The following is a 15165-nucleotide window of genomic DNA, read 5'->3' as shown; positions in this document are numbered from 1 at the left end:
TTATACAGAACACACATTGCTCAGCATTACTAATATTGAAAGTGGGATTGAAGCCAAAAGTAAAACTCCTGTACAATGGCTCAGCTACATAAATGTATGCAGTAAACAAACCTCTTTTTTATAGAAAAAAAAATAACTGTTTAAATCCCCTTGCTTTTACTTTCCTTGCATTAATGTGATGTATTTGAATGAAAAGTCCAGTATGGGTTTTCTTCTGACCACTCACCTACATTTACCTACCTGTTGGGAAATATCATTCCTCCTCACCCTGCATATTTTTTTTTGTAAATATTAACCCCTCAGGCACTATTATTCTCCACCCCTGGCACTATTTTCCTCCTTTATGCCCTGCGTGGCACTATTGTTCCTCCCTGAGATTTATTGTGTTTCCCTCTTAAACCCCCCCCCCCCCCTTCCCACAGTAAGGGTTTTCTGTTGACCACTAAGATTTACCTACCTGATGGGAATTATTGTTTATTATTGAAATCCTTTACCCCTCAGGCACCATTCTTCATCACCCCTGGCATTATTGTACTCTTTCACCCCATGCTTGGCACTAGTGTTCCTCCCTACACCCTGTTATTGCAATTTTTTTTCTCCATTGGCTGCTAACTTTATTGTTTTCCTCTTACCCTCCTCCCCACAATAAGCCAATAAACAATTAATATAAAAAAATAGAAACTCAAAGGGAGTATTCATTTTTAAATTGTAATTTTTTTATATTACATGTCTATGAGCCTATGAAGCCCTAATTTTGTGTTTTTTCCTTGTTTGTATACTTTGTGGCAAGGCAGTAAGATACCAATGCTAGAGGAATGCAAAACTGTATTTTTTAAAAATGTTTTATTTTTCCATGGAGTAAAAAATTGTCAACATCTCTGTAAGGAATATAATTCAATAGGGCTGATTTACTAAAAAAAAAAAGGGTATAACGGCATATGTAAAGGCTGTTCACTTAGCAAAGTGAATTAGCTTTCTAAAAAGGATGCTTAGTGAATGTAATAAAAATTCACTTTGCAAAGAACACCCAATCATGTACAAGGAAACAGGCAAAAGGGAGATTTTTTCTTGCACATGACTATAGCTAAAGTCATCAGAGTTTTTACTTTATTTACTAAGCTAAGTGAAATATCTCTCACAAAGAAAACATTCACTTTTCTCACTTTGTAAATCAAGCTCAATGTGTGTTGCTATTTGGCAGATCATTTCCTATACACACAATTTTCACTTCCCATACACACAATTTTATTAATACTGGAATAATTGTTAAAATAAGGGAAACCTCTCACTTAGACAGTTGTCACCAGAACATCTAAAATATTTCCCCTCATCCTTTGTTCTGGAAACAACTGTGTTGTCACTTTGTTTTGGATTTACCATATATAGGTATATATATATATATATATATATATATATATATATGTATTTTATTTAGCAAAGTAAATTTTTACCGTGCAAGAGATCATTCACTTAGCTTATTTGAATAAGGTGACTGACCATCCAATCACGGGCAAGCAAATATTTTTAAAGATTTTCTTTCAAGTGATTGTGAAGGGATATTCTTTGCAAACTGAATTTTCACCACAGTCACTAAGCTAAGTAAAATATTCCATTAAACTGGAACATCTGCTTTATTAGATGAACTGCCTAAATTACTTTAATAAATCAGATTATCTAATTGTTTCCCAAAATGTTATAGCGTTAAATTCACTTTTAAGATGAGCCCTTGCCTAAAGGAAAAGCTGCTGATATACACACAACTGGGTGAAATTAAATTTGGTAATGCACTATTATGTATTGAACTGTACTACTATTGTACTATTGTATCACTATTTTATTATACACAAGTTTTTGTAAGCAAATATTGTTTTACCTTTTTTGTACCCTTTACAAATATTGCAATTATATAACTGGACGATTGTTCAATGGTTACTGGACCCAATCCTGATTGTTCAGATATTCTGCAACGTAGGCTAGAATGGCTCAAATTAACTAGAAGTGTGACTACACTACTAATTCACATTTTTTTGTATTTCTACAAAAAAAATTCTGTTTGTATAAAATCCCTACAAGATGAAAAACAAAAACAGATACATCCTACCAAACTACACTATTTTTAGTGGACTTTTCTTTTTTAATTCTTTAACTGAAAAAAATTATTTTTTTTGTAGATTAGCCACTAAATGGTGGACTCCGATGGCGGTTATCTGCCAACTTGAAAGAGTTGACTGATGTTTAGATTTACATTGTGAAAAGAAGCTTAGTGTATCTTCTGTGTAGCTTTCCAAGGATTTGCTTCCCCATTGCCAAACTGGTCATGCTAGATGATGTTTCAGGCACCATACCATTCACCACAGCAGCTCTCATCTATGAAGATAATAGCACGCCAATGGAAAACCTGCTAATTCTGGTAAATGTCAGTTGAGTTGCGCAGTGTCAGACTGTGAACACAGGTCCCACTACAGGACATTGGACCAACCTGCCACCGCTATAGTTTGAAACAATTTGATCAAAAACGCTAGTAGCCCACCTGGGATAATCTTGTTCATGCTTTGTAAAAAGAGGCAGATACTAGCCCCACTGCTGACTTGTTGCTTTTCCATGGCCCTATCCAATTATACTTGTGTATAGGCCTATCTCCTAGTATCTCATTGACATTCCTGAGACTGTGTTTGGAGACACAGCAACCTTTTTTAGACAGCAGGTAATGATGTACCTTCCTTCAGGATCTTGACTACCTGTGCAACCTGGGTGGGCTGCAGGTATCCCCTCTTTTTACAGTACCAGTAGTAACAAGAACACTTGCAGGAAATTCAATTTTTTGAACAATGTAAAACATATATTGCATTAGTTGTGACATCTGCTTTGGCATAGTGCTGAATACAGTTATGGGCCCTAATATTTATTAGAATATTGGGAACATGTATGTTTCTAAACTTTATAAGAGAGGAAGGAATAGGTGTCCCAAATGCTATTCATTGGCTAATGTTCTTGTATAATGTGTGGGGCACAGATGTGTTTAGCTCTATACTAACCAGAGTCTTATTGTAGTAGTTCTGGTTCCAAGACAAGGATATTTGTAAAGATGATAAGACACCTGCTTCCAGTTTTTGTAATTTAAAAGTTTGTTACATTACCTGGGAGTGATTTTATAGATTTAAATGATTAATCAACCTCTTCATGAAGTATTATACATTTAACTAATTAACTAACTAATCTAAGTACAAACTGGCATATGCTGATAAGTTGACACATTCATTCTCTTTTAATGGGGTATTTAGGCATGGAAGGTCTTCATATTCTAAAAGTGAGACCTGCTTACAGAAAGAGGCGCGATCCAGGATCAGCTATAACAGAGATGACATAATTATATAAATCCTTTGTGTGTATGTATGTATTTACAAATGTATGACACAGGTTAGCGCTTGCAGCCTCTCATTTATGACTTGCTAAAAAGTTACAATGTACATGACTGCTGCGGTATGGTGCAAATGGGCTATCATCTGTTTTTTACAAACATTTTACATATTAGAATGACATTACCTTTTAACACTGCAACATTACAACATCTCCCAAAACTACCGGTCCGGTTGCAGGTCCTCAAAGGCATTAACTTCACCACTATGATCACCACTCACTGATATACCAGGCTTCCAGGTGCAACCCTGCCTCAAGAACTATATCAATTATGCATACAATTCCCAACAAATTATTACCAGTTTTGCTATCAAATTAGACTCCTTAGGAGACCAAAGCAAAGATGGCTCTCCACACTACTTCATCACCTTCTCCACACACTGCCCTCGAAGACCTCAAATCTTTTTTGCTGCTGTCCAGACTTCTGACCTCACCCCTTCACCCCACTTTTCTATAATAGTTTTTCTGCCTTTTTTTCACGTTTCTTACCTATCCCTGTCTTGCCTCTCCCTGACCTCCCACACCTCTGCCTTTTAACCCCACTTTCCCATCTCAGCCTTCCCACCCAGTCATGTTGGCCAAATGCCTAGCTCCCTCCTTTCACAGGCTCCTGGTCATGCTGTCTGATCACTGGTGAAGTTAAAACTGAGAAAATGCTTCTACCTGCATCCAGCTTGCACACTGATGACACAATCCCAGCCAATGCAAAGTCAGTTGCCTGACTTTCATTGGCTGATCAAGAATTATTTTTAATGCTAAACCATGGACCTTTTTTTAAGAAAATGTATACCAATGATGTATATTGTGACATGTCAAGAATCTATTCATGCAACAAAGGATGAAAAAATTTTAATAAACAACTAAAAAAGGATCATTTTAATAAGCACAGTCACACCGTGGGAATATGACATGTCCTTTACACTTGAAATACAGATTGTTTTAAACCTATATTTCTGTAAGATAAAAGCTCAGAGACATTGCTCTCGCAGAGGTTAATGAGCCATAGCAGAATGTGATGGGAATATGAAGAGAGCAGTATGCTGACCTGTGGGCTGTTAAATGCTCAATGTCTTCTCAGCAGGAAAGAATCAGCCTTGGGTGCTTGATGGCTGTGTTATTTATTGAACAAGTGTTTCTCTAAATTTTACTAAAAAGATCAACTAAATTTAGCATAATGACAGCTCAGTTTATTCTTTGTGGATGGCCTGCAATGCATAATCATTAACATTTTTGGCTTGAAAAATATGTTACACTTGTACACTTGTGTGCAGATAAGCTTGTCTGTATTTAAGCCAAAAACATTTTAACAATAATGAATTGTAATTTATGATGTAAATACCAGGTATACAAACAGGCTGTGATCTGTTGTTACTGCATTACCTTTTGATATATTCTCAAGGTAGAATTATTTGGTAATTGGTTGAACAGATAGGTCCATTATTGCTGTCGGACTGATTTTTTTGTTTCATGTTCTATTGCTATTATCAACCTTAAGTCCAATCACTCTAAATCTATAGACCAAACAGGTACAAATGCCTTACATTTTTTTCAAAAAAAAGGCAGATGTGCTGGTCTGCCCATGTAAAACATTTTTATGTATTTTACTTATAGCATTCAAAGAATACCATATCTATACCTGATTTCAGGCATGCGCAGAAGGGGCCTTTTTTCCACTAAGGGGAAAGGGATGCCAATCTCACACATGCGCAGTGAGATCGGCTCCCTTTTTTTTCTCCCTTTACAGCAGGCTACATTTTCCGATCACACACCTGCACAGTGTGAGTTTGGGTGACAAAGCAAGAAGACAAGAAGAAGACGGATGAGAAGACTGAAGATGGCACTTCTTCTGCACCGGGAGGAAGAGGAATTCTAGGAGGATACAAGAACGAATCAAGGGAAGGTCCATCGTCATCGAGGGATCTGCAAGATTAAAGGTAAGTGTGTTTTTTTAATATCATTTTAGTTCCGCTTTAGGCTTTATTGTGCACGCTTAACTAAAATAGAAAAATAGAAATCATGTCAATACTTTGTAGAGCCACCTTTCGGTGCAATTACAACTGCAAGTCATTAGGGGATTGTCTCTATTAGCTTAGCACATCTAGCCACTAAAATTTTCCTTCAAGAGAGATGGGTCACCTTGGTGTACAGCAAACTTTAAGTTATGTCACAGATTCTCAATTAGATTGGGGTCAAGGCTGTTTTACAACATTTCCATACTAACATCAGCCGTATGTTTAGTGACACACAGTGAGTCCTGTTGGATGGTGAACCTTCATCCTGTGCTCAAATCACTGGTAGTTGTAGACTAAAACATGTTTTCCGTGGGAATGGCCCTGTATTTTCTGCCACCATCGTCTTGTCAAACCTGACCAGTTTTTTTGTCCCTGATTGTGAAAAACATCCCAATGCATGATGATGATGGTGTTCTCTTGGTATTAGGAAGCGTTATGTTTACATCATACATAAAGTTTCCCATAATGGACAAAACATACAATTTCAGTCCCATCTGACTGGAGAACCTTTTTCTATGTGCTGATAAATCTTAAACATGCTGCTAGGAAAACTCCAAATGTTCATTTTAAATGATCTGTTGTGCAATATGGTTGAACAACAATAATTGGCACTGTCCCCTCTTGTCTCCAATGCCAAGAGTTTGTTTGCACACTTTACATAAGGACATAGGCCATCATAGTGCCATCTCAGTATCAACCATAACAAAGTTGTTTGTACTCCTGCACACAATTACTCTATAAAGGATCCATTTCAGTGTTGGAGAGTAAAATAAAAATGCCCCCTATCACAATAATTCCAAAGTGTCAACAACCTCTGCAATTCCTAACAATAGTGATGAAATTGCATTTTCTTCACATGCACATTTTTTTCTATGTTTGAATGGCTCCTACCTTACAGACCCCACTTCTATCCAGGTCCCAAGACAGACATATGGGCTGCAATCACTATTGTTAATCTACTAGTAAGTGTTTATCAAGTAGAAAAAAATAATCCTGTTTAAATGAAAGGTTTATTTTTTATTGCTCGCATGACTGTTACACAACAGTAGAAGCATTTTCTTTTTACCTTTAACTAATAAAAAAGGAAGGTTGCAAATATATTGATAAGTATGGCATCTTTTATCGCAGAAAACTTTTTTGTCATTGACAAGCAAGAGTTAAAAAGCACCGTGCACAAAACACATAAAGTAGGACTGCAGAAAAAAACAGGCCAGACTTTCCAGTAGTCCACCCCCTCCTCCCACCACCACCACCAACACTACTTTAATCAACAGTGCTCTTGTTCCCTAATTATACATTATAGATTTTGATATTTTATGTGCTTTTTGCAAATGTATATTGTTTTGGGTAGAAAACCACAAAATCTCCATGTCTCGCTTATGTCTGCAGGCTGCCTCCGTTTTCACCTTATGAACTTTCCCAAGCAAATAACACCATAATCTGATCAACTGCTGCAAGCAAATTTGTTCTTGTTTTTTTTTCCTCTAAATCACAATATGATTTTGTTTATGATTGTGTGCAGATTACATTTTCATTTAGATGAAGGATTTATCGGACCACAGGATATTAGATTACTAAATTTCTTTAGTTCTCTGTATTGACATGATAATGGAAGGGACATTTATATTCATACTGATCCATGAAAAAATAGGGGTACTTTGTCAAAGTCTGGGTAACCAGAAAGACAATTTATTGGTTTTTAGAAAAGAGAACCTAGGACTGGTGGTTCACTGGGTTTCCAGGTTTAATAATATTATTTAAGGCAGGAATTCGTTAATGAAGAAAATTTAGGTATCATGTTACAGTACCCATTTAACAGTACTTACGCTTGAAGGAAATCGAGTATACCGCAGTGAAGTTGTGCTGGCATACAAGATTTTGGAGGAGTGGAGAGGGATGACTTATTATTGTGATGCTGTTGCTTGATCGCAGTCCAATCACAAGCTAAGGGCAGGGGATGAAGTAACTAAAGGGGCCTGGAACAGAATTCAAAATCAGAGTTGGAACAATTTTGGTCAGTACGGTCAAAAAATCAAGTCCATGTTGTAACTGAGAGCCGTAGTTAAGATTTTTTATTTTTTTAAAAAGGTTAAAACTAATAATTTTGATGAAAAAAAAATCAAAGGAAATGTTTTTTTTAGCCAATTTTAGGAGCCAATGGCAGTATGGGGGCAGTGTAATTATATATTGCCTGTGCCATGTGCAACACAGGAAAGGCAGCGGGAACTTAGACAGCTAAACGTAGGCTAAAGTCCTGGTGTAAAAGGAAAAAACTGGGCCCCTAGAGCACTGGGCTGACTTTTTATTATGATACAACCTTATTGCCAGAGGTAGTTTGCACCTAAATGGAAGGGGGTGTGCTGTGCTAGGTGAAAGGTTTATGTGAATGGTGGAAGAATATTTGGACTAGGACATGGAGTAACTACAAAAAGTAATAACAGACCAGTAAGTTTAACTGCTATAGTTGGAAAGAGCCTAGATATCTGATAAAGAACAATATTGAAGAGTTTTTTTTTTGCTTCATATTAATATTATAAGTGATAGTAAGCACAGATTCAAAATAGACCAAAGTTAATAAACAAATTTACTGTTTTAATGAGGAAGTAAAAAAAACAGACAGTGGAGTAGCAGTCAATATAGTGTACACTGTACCCCACAGACAGTTATTATGCAAGTTAGGGTTTAAAAATTTGGAAAATTCAATCTGTAACTAGATTGAGAACTGACTTAAAGAGGGAGTTCAGAGAGTAGTGATTAAGGATTCATACTCTGAATGGTCTAAGGTTATTAGTGGTGTACCCCAGGGTTCAGTGTTGGGACTTTTACTGTTTAACATCTCTCTGCACAGCTCAGCTTTTGGAACAATCAGGCAGGTAGGGGAGATTATTGCAGAACGGACATCACCTTTCTCTTTCTGCAATATTGGCCTGCCTAAAAGTGGAACTTTAATTCTGGTTTCACCATCGAAAACACATTTATACTATATATGGAAGCTTGTGAGACTTAAAAAGCTCCTTCTTCTGCGCAGATCTTCGGTTGTTAGATTTTAGTGCTTATAAAGTAGATAAGGTACAAATAGTTCAATAAGTCTGGGTGCCAGACTTTCATGGAAAGAGAAAGGTCACTTTGGCCTGGTTGTCAAGCAGTGGGGTCCTTGACAACCATCCTAAACTATTAATATACCATTTTAATTGTTTGTTCAGCAGGAAAAACAATATTTCTTTATCTATGAAAGAGAAGCATTTTTTCTGTTTTACTCTATTCACCATGCTATAACAAAAGCTATTTTATTACTATGGCAACCAACTATCAGCCATGTGTACACTTTTATAAATTATGTCATGCATATAGACAGAGGGGACATTAATAAAAGTGTTTTACACATAAAAGAATAAATGAGGGAAGGTGAGAGATATAGAAAAGAATTATAATAAAGACATAAAATTATGCCTGCCTGAACATTTTATGAGCAGAGAAAAAATATTTGGTAATGGAATATTTAACAAATACTGAGAATTTGATGTTTAGATAAATAAAGAAAACAATCTTGCTATGATGATGCACCAGAAAAAATGTGTAAAACATGCTTACTAATAAAATGTATTTTATGGATAACATTTAAAAAAAAAAATCATTTTAGGAAATGACTGTCATGTAAGTGTTGCTTAATGGCCTTATAAATAAGACAGTAGTCATTGCAAAATAAGCTGCAGAACCATTCCCAATGTCATTTTATTAGTATTCACCATCCCAATAAATATTTGTTAGCAACCCTGCGTACTACCAGTTAGATCTTGCTTGACTGAAATTGCTGTTTAGATGATCTTCAACAACAGACACTACAAAAGAACCAGTCTTATCCAAAGTATATATTAAACCTAAACTTTTTCTTTTTTGATGGAATAGTAAAGGGTTACAACTTTTTTTATTGCTGTCTGTTTGGTCTCCATTGTGAAGAATCCCTCTCTATTTGTCAATTGTCATGGAGATTAAAAATGAAAGAAAATACACATTTTTACTTTTTTTACAGTTTAAAACTCCTAATAAACAACCTATAATGATTGTGATAGTTTCAAGAATGAATTACCCCTGCACAAACAGACTGCCAAGCAATCTATGGAGAGGAAAAGCAGAGGCGGCCTGCTGCATCATTTTAACTGAACAGTGAGTGCTTCTGACAAATGGTTGTTTAGTATTCCTGCATGGCAGATCACTAAAAGATTTTGTGGTTCCTATGCTAGAGTTTTATCCAAGATGATCACAAACAATAGTTTCAAATGACGCAAACTGAGAGTTTAACACTGTTTACTAAATTTAAAATAATGAGTTTAAATACTCCTCACTTTGCAGAGATTTCCTCCCATTTCCTGTTGTGTCTATGGACAAGAAGTAATGTTTGAAAACATGACAGGGGTTTACCACTTCCTCTTCTATTCAGCTTTAAAAAAAAATGCTTTGGCTTTAGATATACTTAAAATGATTTGATGTACACCAATACAGACAGTATGCCTGATTTAGAACATAGACTACCATGGCAGAGCCTGGGTGAACCAGCAGACCTAGATTGGATTTCTTGAAAATTATTTGCTAATAGTTGGCAAATATTTTTAATCCTGAATCAAATCCATTCCAGGTTTGCTAGAACACCTAGGTTCTCCCACATTATTCAATTTTCTTCAATCTTGGAGAACATTAATACATCAGTCCCAACATATCTATCACAAAACATATGTCTATGACATAAAAGTATTTTTATTTTTCATATGAACCAGATTGTAGCTTTGGGGCAAGAAAGAACAAGGCCTCTAAGATAAAAAAAAAAACTGTCAAGGTTTTCAAGGTTAATTGTGATGATACTGGCAACATTCGTGCCCATACTGGCAGAGGACATCATACAACTTACAATACGTGTTACTGATTTAAACATTTATTGCTGTGTAATTATGCTGTCTGACTTGTTTTCTATGGAAATCAAGCGACTCATAGAAAAAAAAAGCCTATTTCCAACAAGTGAAGAAGAGTAGAAAAATATTGCACATTATTACACAAGAAATCATAATTATATGACACTCACAAAGGTCAACACTAAAAGAAAAATCAGTCTGTTGATTTGGAATTTTTTGGGTAGGTCACCATCTTCCACCATTTCATCTTAAAGCAAGTTATAGAAGTTTATTTTAGGACAAAATAAAAAAAAGTTTAAGTGCAGTACATCATTGCAATACATGCACATTTCTCTTATGTTCTATTTCTATTGGTTTGCCAAAATTCAGATAGCTTCTCCTTTTATATTTTGAAATTATACAGTATGGCTTTTGTAGAGCACAATTTCAAGACTTAGTGTCAGCCCTTCCCAATCTGTTAAACTATAGAATATCTTGCTCACTTCCAGAGCATAGGAATAAATTGTTCTGGAGCGCAGGTAAAGAATTGGAAGAGTTCATTCAGATAATACTTTGCACGGGACAGTTAGGAATATCTGACATGATCAATAGGTATCAAACAGGGTACAACTAAGCAAATATGTTACCTAAATGTTTAATAGTAATTCATTGTATATGGAAGTGAACAATATTCACATCTTGAGAACTTTTATTGATAAAACTTTCACTATTGTATCTATATGATTGACTTTTTGGTTTTGTAACTCTGTTTTTAGGAATACCAAAAGAATCATTTGCTACTATAATATCAACCAATTGTAGAAATATTGAAAAGCCCTATATATATATATATATATATATATATATATATATATATATATATATATATATATATATATATATACCCTTTATAATTTGGCTGACAAATTCTATTGTGAATATAAAATTCACTTTTATAGTTTTGGTATTCCTGTTTGGGGTTTAGGGTGTGTATATATATATATACAGACACACATCTCAATCAGTGTATCCATGAGCTTGTCACAGACATACTTCTTAGACATAAAGATAGATAGATATACAGTGTTCGTTGTTTACACCTGTGTACACTTACTGATATTGTAAGTTTCATGTTTATTGCTTTCTGTTGGAGCTGATATCAAAGCTCTACCTAAAAGAATCATAAAGATGCAGCAATAAAACTGAATTACTCAGTTGCAAGAGCTACCTAAAAGTGTCCCTGAAAAAGGCTGAAATTGCCCTGAAATCTATTTTTAGATTGGTAATGATAAAATGAAAGTAGAATTTCCTTTACTTTACTGTTATGTTACTAATAACATACAAGAGCTTCTAGAAAGCATGCAGAAAATATTGTGCAAGGAACAGGTAAAAGTATACATACCCACTAACATTTCAGTTTTTATCAAAGCAGTTAACAATAAAAGATGAAATATGATTGGCTACATTAAAAACATTTGCAGAAATGTTATTATTATTATTATTCAATAATAATAATAATATTAATAAACAGTATTTATATACCACCAACATATTACAGAGCCCTGTACATTAAATATCCTATTCAAGCTTTATAAAAACTTCTTTGAGTGTGTACTGAACAAACACTCCAATGAAAATTAAAAATGTAAATTATTACAGGCTACCTATTGAGTGTTTTCATTTTGTATTTGTTACCCAAACAAAGCTGTAATTTTCCAGTTCAGCTTGAATGCTTAGGTACATAAAGTGGTCAATCCTGAAAAATGCCTGCTGGTGATATTGAAACCATTTCCTTATTGCCTCTCAAACAAAGAATATATGATTGAAAACTTTGCGAGTACTGAGGGGTTTTGCTATACTGGAAAGTTGATAAATTGTATGTAGAGTAGGGGATGTTTAAAAGCCCTGTCCTGGTTGTTTTGTGTAATCTGTGTCCAACTGGAAAAATTACAATACAATATAATACAATACTGGGTAGTGATGTCTTCCCTGTGGATTAATAAAGTGTCCACAAAATCATACTCTATTGCACCTTTTATGGTCCCTTTATGCAAAGAAGGCATTTCTATAATAATACAATTGTATACAATAATACAATTGTATATTTATTTCAAAGCACAGCACTGTACTATAAATAGAGGATCCAGATGCAATAGACCTGATTTATTAAAACTCCCTAAGCCTGGAGAGGATACACTTTCATTAGTGAACTTAGTTGATCCAGCAAACGGGGGTAAACTGTGAAATCATGAACAACACAAAAAAGTGGACATGCAAAAGGCAATTTTGAAAATGCCTAGCAGTTAAAACCAAATACAGCAGCAAATCTGCTAATATTAGATGTCTTGATTAGGGAAAGGACAGTGTGTCCTGTCCCTAGATATGAAAAAGCAGCTATGTATCATTCATGATGTGCAAGAAGGCCACACTGAACATAAGTCAATGTACTGATTAATCCTACATGAGTTGGCAAGATTTCAACAAAGATGCTGGCAGCAAGACACAAAAAGGTTGTTTTTTGAAAATCAGGCTTTCAAGAAAAGATAAAATATTAATAATGTAAGGTAAAGAATTCTGAGTTGGAACCCAAACTGTTCACAGATGATTTTATGGCTAACGCTCTTATTATTTGTTCATCCAGGTGGGGACACTATCTGCATACGCAGACACACTTCTTTCTGTGTCTGCGTGGGTTTCCTCCAAGTACTTCAGGTTATTCATCCTTAGACTACAGTATCGTCATATGACAATGGTAGGGACATTAGATTGTGAGCCACTTTGAGAGAAAGTGATATGACCATTGACTTTGTCAAAACATTGTGTAATATGATTGCACTATAAAATACTGTGTATTAATAATAGTAATATAAACTATTGGTTCCTAAACCACTTTCCGCATAATTTTAGAGCAACTAGGATAAGGAATAGTTCCACAAGCATCAGATTATATATAACATTCTGTGAGTCCATAAGGGCTGCAAAATGCTTGCCATTACAACGTAAGTGAGAGTCCTTTTCCATCCCATAAATGTTTTGCCACTGGCCGATTTGTAAAAAGTGGAGCTTTAATATTTAAAATAATAAACTTTGAAATAGCTTTAAAACCTTCTTCATTCAAAAACATTTTTTTTCAGTACTTGTTATCATCAGCAGTGCCCAGCTTCCTATGCCAGCTGCTTCATATCCCAATTACACCTAGCTTTGTCAATGGTCTCCTTGTCTGTCTTGAACAGTAAGATAAGATCTAAAAATCTGGTTTCCATATTTTCTTTTTAACAGTGGAAAAATGTATGCCCAACAAGGGCACTGTTTGTGTTTGATCAACCTGAAAATGTGTGCCTTCCCTGGACAAAGTATGACCACCTGGCTTTTTAGGACCACAAATATGATCCACATGGTACATTGAAGATACCTGACCACAATCATATCCATTAGGTAATACTTAAAGACATGTACTAGAAGGGGCCCTTGCTACAGCATAATTTGTGTGAAATAGTAGCTGCATGCATCAACACCCTGGTATCTCGCATATGAATGGTCAAGTTAAATAATGGCTTCCTAGACTGTGATGTATAAAGCACTTTGCTCAACCTATGGCAGGCAGTGAAGGCTTTACTGGCACAGTACTGTAAATGAACCTGCAGAGCATCTCTGGATTTTATAATTGATTTTGGGGCATTGTGAGCATGAGACCCAAATGGAGAGCTAGACAGACTAGCAGCAGACTCTGGAGCACAGCTATGGCTCAGGCAAGACGGTGTTCCAACAAAATAGCCTTCCTGACAAACTGCTATTTCAGGAAGGTATGACAATGCACATACCCAGCCCTAGTTACATACAAAACTTATTTGTAGTAATGTTAATTCCATTCTATAACAATACAGAGGAAGGCAATGAAAATTATTTAGGAGATGTGAAAAAATAAACATTCATTCACAAGCAGGTACATAGTACACAGTTCAGAAGAACGCATAGTATAATGAAGTCAGTAACATTACTGTAGTAATTCTCCATTATCTTTGTATTTTGTCTGCAGCCTTCTATATGATATGTAAGACTGTAGAATATTGGGTCTTTTGATACAAGAACAAAACAGAGGATTTTGCTATTGCATCTACACTAATTTAAACAGTGTGGAAAAGATCAGATATTTTCTGTCCTTATGCAGATTAAAAGCAGCAGAACACAGGCAATCAATAGTGTTGCGTAATGTAGGAATGGGAAGAAAAAGATTAATTTGGTATGTTTGCAGAAGAAACAGAAGAAGCTTAATAAAAGGTAGACTAGTGGAATGGTTTGTCATAGCTGTAAATAGATCCTTAGTTCTTTTTTTTATTCTTTAATGACGTTTTACCTCAATCCCCTAAAGTGATTTAAGTTCACAATATAGAAGAAAAATAAAACAACATTTAATTTTTAGTAAATTAGCCAACTGAGGCTGCAAAAAATGTGCAAAAGATGGTCAGAGACTGGAAACAGGACTTCAAAATACCCGAACTTCAATATACAGGATATATGCTTTATTTTAAAAGCACAAAATGGTAAAAAAACATCATCTTCTGGTCCTGCAGGGTCCCTAAATATGTTTCACTTCACTAAACAAAACTTTATACAAAAAAAAAAAATTGCATTGGCCCTGAGAGCCGTGCAGTAAGTACATATATCATGTTGAGACACTAACGATGACAAGTGCGGCCAATGCGAAAGTATCCATTAAATGTTGAACAGCTAACAAGTTAGTATTATTACAGCAGCTATTGCTTAATTTCAGCCACTTGTCTATGGGTTTGCTACTCTAGTTACCGCATATGCTAAGCCAGTATTATAAGGTGGGAACATTTTTTAAATGTTTT

At 35.2% G+C, this 15165-nt stretch overlaps 1 long non-coding RNA gene across 1 annotated transcript in view; it reads right to left on the bottom strand.

The window, feature by feature from the left end:
- Positions 1-4251: 4251 nt before the first annotated feature.
- Positions 4252-15165, bottom strand: part of LOC140323425 (uncharacterized) — a 102006-nt gene continuing 91092 nt past the window's right edge. Inside the window, exon 4 of the long non-coding RNA XR_011919372.1 lies at positions 4252-5337. This is a non-coding gene — a long non-coding RNA (uncharacterized lncRNA). The remainder of the gene's footprint in view (positions 5338-15165) is intronic.

This window comes from Pyxicephalus adspersus, chromosome 2 (assembly GCF_032062135.1).
Source record: "Pyxicephalus adspersus chromosome 2, UCB_Pads_2.0, whole genome shotgun sequence".
NCBI lineage: Eukaryota > Metazoa > Chordata > Amphibia > Anura > Pyxicephalidae > Pyxicephalus > Pyxicephalus adspersus.
The sequence above is the reverse complement of the archived record's forward strand: the minus strand, read 5'-3'. Positions and strand labels throughout refer to the sequence as shown.